Source organism: Pleurodeles waltl, chromosome 4_2 (assembly GCF_031143425.1).
Source record: "Pleurodeles waltl isolate 20211129_DDA chromosome 4_2, aPleWal1.hap1.20221129, whole genome shotgun sequence".
NCBI lineage: Eukaryota > Metazoa > Chordata > Amphibia > Caudata > Salamandridae > Pleurodeles > Pleurodeles waltl.
Window position 1 is genome coordinate 1,014,112,232 of NC_090443.1, and position 6,174 is coordinate 1,014,118,405.

The window sequence follows — 6,174 nt, forward strand, 5'->3', positions numbered from 1 at the left end:
ATGGGGGCTCATTTTCCATGCTAGCATTAGGGCCGAGGGCATCCTTCCTTCAAAGAGGGGGCAACACAAGGATGCTGATTTTTTCTCCATGGGAGAGAGAGTATGTTTCGAGATTGGAGTAATGGCGAGGAATAATGGGGAAGGTATGAAGAGTCACTGGAGACAGCCTGGTGATCGAGGCTGCAGCTACCTTGAGTGCAGTAGATGCAGATGCATTGGAGTCCAGGAGAGTGTCAAACTCACAATACCCCAGTTATGGGGAGTAATGTTTTTTTGGTCAATGTCTGTTTTTGTTCGCTGTATTTGCTCTTTTATAAATCTCACATTCAGTGTGGATTAGGAGCTAAAGATTTCCCTGAAATTATCTCGAAAGCCCCACCCCTGCTCTCGCTGTGCTTCTCTCGAACCCCCAATTCTTGTCATAAGATTTTGGAGGGGGCTGACTTCAAAACAAATTACTTAGGGATGCTCAGAGCAAAAAAAGTTTGATGACCACTAGCTTAGGATGACCAGAAATACTGGATTTGCTCAGACAGTCACAGTTTTTCAAGGACTGAACCAGAGTCCCAACAGTTTCTGGTAAAACGTGTACATGCCCCGGTTTCAGAGAGAGGGTCGGTGAAAGTGTACATTAATTGCGGTGTTGTGCAGGCTCATGTTTTAACCAGCCTCCTCATCACACCAGGGAAACAACTAACTTATTTAGAGTCAGGGGCAATGCTGCCTCCCATCATTCAAGCAGAAAAGCAGGATTTAGGGCCACGTGTATGAACACATTTTCCCATAGACATAGAATGGGTAAAAACCTTTGGTACATCTGGCCCTTAGAGAGGAGCGAATCCGGGCTTCAGGTGGTGTTTGTGGGGAGTGGTCAGGGGCTGGTTTTGTTGCCCCTTCAATTGTTTGTACTCAGGGCCAGATCCAGCATTCATCAGTCAAAAAAGAGAGAGGCCAAAAGGATGCTCACATGCTTTGAAGTACCACAAGCATGCCATCAAATGAGCAGAGGGCAAAGTGTGTTAAGAGCAGTGGGACTGGCTGGGCAACTTCTTAGGTAATTGTAGGTGGGTTCACACAGTGTTGCCTCTGTCCAGGGTGGTGACTGAATAGTTTACACAGCCAGATGATTGGCTGCGGTGCTGAAAATGAAAAATAAATTACTCCGGGATCCCCAAAAGTGCAGTCAATGTGTGGCAGCCGAAAGGTGGCAGGAGCAGAACCCTGAAAAGTGGCGTCTAAAAATTCTGCTTCAGTGACATTGGTAACAAGAACAAATGAGACGTTTTTCTAGCTTATATAATTGGTCTCCAGCATGCTGCATTTTAAAATACCTAGGCCCAGATTTATACTTTTTGCCGAAAAACTGCGCAAATGCAGTTTTGTGGAAAAAAGTATAGCACTGGCCTGCGCCATTCCACAGCGCCAGCCGGGCGCCATAGTTATGGAATGGCGCAAGCTGGCAATAAGCTTGGACTAGTGTCTTGGAAGAAGATGCTAGACGGGTGGGGGTGGCAGTAAGGAAGGCGGGGGTTGTACACCAGGAAATGGTGCTAGCCTGGTTTGAGGCAAAAAAATATGTCTCTAACCGGCCTAGCTCCATTTTCTGGCACACAACCACCAGAAACATGACTCCTGTCTTAGGAAAGACAGGAGTCATGCCCACCACCCCAATGGCCAGCACAAGGGACAAGTGTCCCCTGGGCATGGCCATTGCACCCTGTGCCATGCAGGGGGCCCTAAGTTAGGGCCCCAAATAGCACTTTAATAAAAAAAAAATACTTACCAATACTTACCCTACTTACCTGGGTTGGAGTCCCCCATCCTCTGGTGGGGTTGGGGGTGTATCTGGGGCTTGGGCAGGGCACCTGTGGACCCATTCCATGGTGTCTAACCATGGCAATGGGTCCACAGGTCCCCTCACGCCTGGTCTGACCCAGGCGTTAAATAATAGTGCAAAGCAAGCTTAGCACCATTATTTAGCCCCTCCTCCCATCCGTGCGTCATTTTAGCACGGGGGGATAAATACAATTTTTTCGATGGGAACGCCTACCTTGCATTTCATTAACGCAAGGGAGATTCACGCATCTAAAAAATGGTTCAAACTCCAATATTTTGACGTTAGACATGTCTAACGTCAAAATATAAATATGGAGTTAAGTTTGCACCGAATTTGCGTCAAAAAAAATGATGCAAAATCAGCGCAAATGGAGTATAAATATGCCCCCTTATGGTGTTAAAATACCTGTTTTATAAATCTTTGTCTACTCAGAAATGTTCATGGGATAATAACAGGATAATAACTCTGTTAGTTAATGTACATATTGAAGAGATCTATGTTTTTTCTACTCAGAGATTTGACATCATAAAGTAGCACATAGGGTTAATAAACCTGCTGCAAAACATGCAGATCACTGTTTGTATTTTATGTGGGTACTGCTGTGTCACAGAGATCCTTTGTTGCTTGCAGTTCACAGGTTTCAGTTTTGTTATCACAGCACAGAGAGCAATGAGCCAGCAGCAAGGAGTTGCATGGAAGGAGTAGGATTAGAACCTTGCTGGGTTTTCTCATTCTTTCATTAGTCTAAAGTAAAAAAGGGTCCCTTTAGGCAGTAATAAAGACTTATTAGTGCAGACAACCCTAACCACTGTATTACATTTTAAACCTTGACTTTGGGGCCTAGAAGGAGAACCAGAGTCTCTACCCTGAGCATCCCACAGCACCCATCCAGACAATGTCACTGGCTGCATCACGGCGCATGGCATACATGCCAAGAAGGGCGGGCCACATACACCTTGCACAGGAAAAAGGTTCTCACACGTCACAAGCAAGACACAGACCACTTGAGTTATGATGTCCTTCTCAAAAGCATCAAGCAATCGATCTTTGCAGTCATAAGAATATCCAACCCACTATGGAGGAGCCACCTCAAATCCATGACTAAGTACAGGCAACTAAAAAGTTACAAAAGTTCACAGCCAAGTTACAGATGTTAATCTGAAGTACAACATGGACATCTTAGACAGTTCTTTGTGCATCACCACACTAGTGAGCTGGAGCAACCGTACAAAACCAAAGGTCAAGAAGCATCAGCCAATGATCAACTTTCAAACTGATCAACCTATCTATAACCTGATCCAGTCATTAGCATACCTTGACATAAAGCATCTGGCCCTAAGTTTCTTCAAGTGACGTGGGAAGACCACATTGGCATTCCTGCAGTGGCCTACATGCAACACAGACACACATAGCTCCTACATAGCCCATGCACAGTCCTATTTGCAACTAAGAGAAGTATACTTGATTCAGAGGTGGCTCAGAAGAAAACCTCAGAAACCTGCTCTCAAAGACAGCCTTCAGAATTCAAGCATTGTGAACAACGTGACGCCAGTAAATGTTCTTGATGCACTGTTAAACAACAATAACCACAAACAATCAAAAAATCATTCACAAGATTAACTGACTGAACTTTACCCAGAGGCCAATAGTATGCAGGAATTTTTTATTGCCACCACACTGCAGCCCCTCTAAAGCTCAGGAACATAGAACTTAATATGTGTGCGGCAATGAAGGATTTATGCATAATATTAGCCTCTGTGTCTTTAATAAAATACAGATTTTTTGCCCACCAGGCTGTGGAAAATCTACATTCTCCAAGCAACAATTTACCATATATGACTTCAAAGATCCTGGACAATTTGTGGATATTTCCCCGCGTGGCAAACACTGACTCACTCTAGACACCAGAGTTTGCCACCAGTGATTGACACTTTCTTTTTATTTTATTTATTTATTTTTTTACCCTTGCCCTCTTCCTAACCTTCTGATAGACATTTCCCCACCTACAACTTCAGCGCTATTTAATAATGGGCCTCAGTGCAGGTGGGGAAATGTCAGTTGGCAGGTACATCGCAGCCCAAAGTCATAGACATCAATTCACCCAAATGCCGGGGGTAGCAGAAGTGACATCACACGACCTTTAACCTCCACTTTCACTCATACATACATACTCACACATACACATAAATTCACACTTACATACACTATTTCGTATAAACACACTTTCACCCGCAAGCACGCACACAACATACATTTTAAAGTATTTTTTTGCTTACCTCAGCTGCCATGGACTGGCATATTCCAGCTGATTGTACTCCAGTTTTATTACGCCATTAGTGAATAATATCTTAATATTCACTATTGGTGTCAGAAAAATTGTCAGAAAACAAAGTGAGTGGAGCCCCAACTGATGTCCACAAGGACGAGCTGCCCCTGTTTTCCAGGCATTGATTTTTGCCACTTCTGAGGCCAGGGGTCGCAAAGGCAGCCCCAAGGGTCGCAAAGGGCAAGCCAGGGGTCACAGCTGCGAATCCTAGCGACCCCTACATGAAGTCATGCCCATAGTCTGCATTCCATCCTGAACATGTCTGCTCCACTATTTGTGCCCTGACTCACGATCAGGTTTAACTATGAACTAGGGCGACAGAGTTCGGTTCCAGGTGTCATTGTTCATCCAGCGTCCTCCTGCATCCTGCAGCATACTTTGAGATGGATAGCCACACTTTGGGGGTACTCTTTGCTTTATTTGGATTCATTGTTTTTTGTGGAGAATGTTGTATGCATCCTGGAATGTCAGTGTAAAGCCCTATATACATACCCACAACCATCCCTGCCCAGGCATCATAGGCACTGGAAGTCGGGATGCAGGGGTGCCCCAGCACCCCAAAATAACCATGCTGTAGTTCAGAAGGTGAATGGGGAGTTAAGATGTCTTTATATTTGTTTTATCTTGTCACATCTGCTTTGCTTTGGAAGACAGAGGTCAAATGTCAGGCTGTCTTCTGACAAATTGGTGCTCATTATTTTAACATTAGGCTAATGTTTATTCTTCTTTCTCTGACTGCAAAATTATATGAATTTGTAAAGTGACCCATGTGGCAGTCTGCTGGGGAACAGGAACTGTGAAAGGGAAGGCTGTAGAATCTGTGTTTTTGTTAAACACAACAAAATATAAATACCTGTAAATAACATGTGCAAATGTTTCCAAGTATATAAGCAGTTAGGAAAGAATAAATGAAGCACATTTTTCTTGTAATTCTGGTGTGCGGTAGAAACAAAGAGTTTATTAGGATCAAAACATATCAAGAGACTTAACATTGCCACGTGCAAATGATAAATGTTCAATGATGACCGATTCCCACAGATTATATAATGTGTGAAAATGTAGTGGTTTCTCCAATGGAAGATGTGCATGCAGTCTGTAAATGCCAGTGTGCTACCACTAATGCACATGCACATCGTGCTTTAATTATGGTTGTAAGAAAACATAACTATGTAGTTCTTGTATCCAAAATATTACCTGAGAATCTAAATATTTCGCCAAGAATTTAAGAAGTCTGTTTTATTTTACAAGTGAAGGTGAAATTCCAACTCTCCAGAGCCCCAGGAAGCGTGTGTGGGTGTCTGTCTCATGACTGGCTCTGCTCCAGACAGGCCCATTCCCCTCTGAGCCACAAGGCGGCGCTTGAGCTTTAAAAATCGTCTGGCACCGGGCAAGGATACTCGAACGATGTGGCGCAGCACATATTAACAGATGTCGAGCTTAGTTTAGCTCCATTTCAACAAATAAAAGAAAAGGGGTAGTAAGCGCTATATAAATACTATTACAAGATACTATAAGAGGACACACACATTGTGTAATTGGATCCAAGTTGGACAGATGTGCACCATTTCACCATCCGCGCCAGTGGTGTAGGGGTATCATGCAAGATTCCCATTCTTGCGACCCGGGTTCGATTCCCGGCTGGCGCATACGTTTTGGTTTTTAATTATTTCTAACATTGAATGTATTCAGTTTACTCCTTTCGAGTGCAGGGACGGATTACAAATTATAATTTACAGGAAAAGATTTAACATTTTACTATTTTGGTAAGTGTATGAAATCCTGTGATGATTGCAAGTTCACACGCACAACGTCCTAAAATATTCGTATGGTAAAAGTACTTTGCTTTGGTCAGTGGGACATAGGAGATTCTATTCTGATAGTCGAAACACTATTTTAAAAATTAATTTAATACAAAATAATTTGTAAACGGCAAAGCAATGTAATCTGAGATATCCTTCAATATTGTTTTATTTTTTTCCCATGGAAACAATAGCGCCACTCAATGTTTTGG

The 6,174-nt window shown here is 43.1% G+C and overlaps 1 non-coding gene across 1 annotated transcript; it reads left to right on the plus strand.

Moving 5' to 3' along the window:
- The first annotated feature begins 5,738 nt into the window (after positions 1-5,738).
- On the plus strand, positions 5,739-5,809 carry TRNAG-CCC (transfer RNA glycine (anticodon CCC)). Its single transcript has one exon. It is a non-coding gene; the product is annotated as a tRNA-Gly (tRNA).
- The last annotated feature ends 365 nt before the right edge of the window (positions 5,810-6,174 follow it).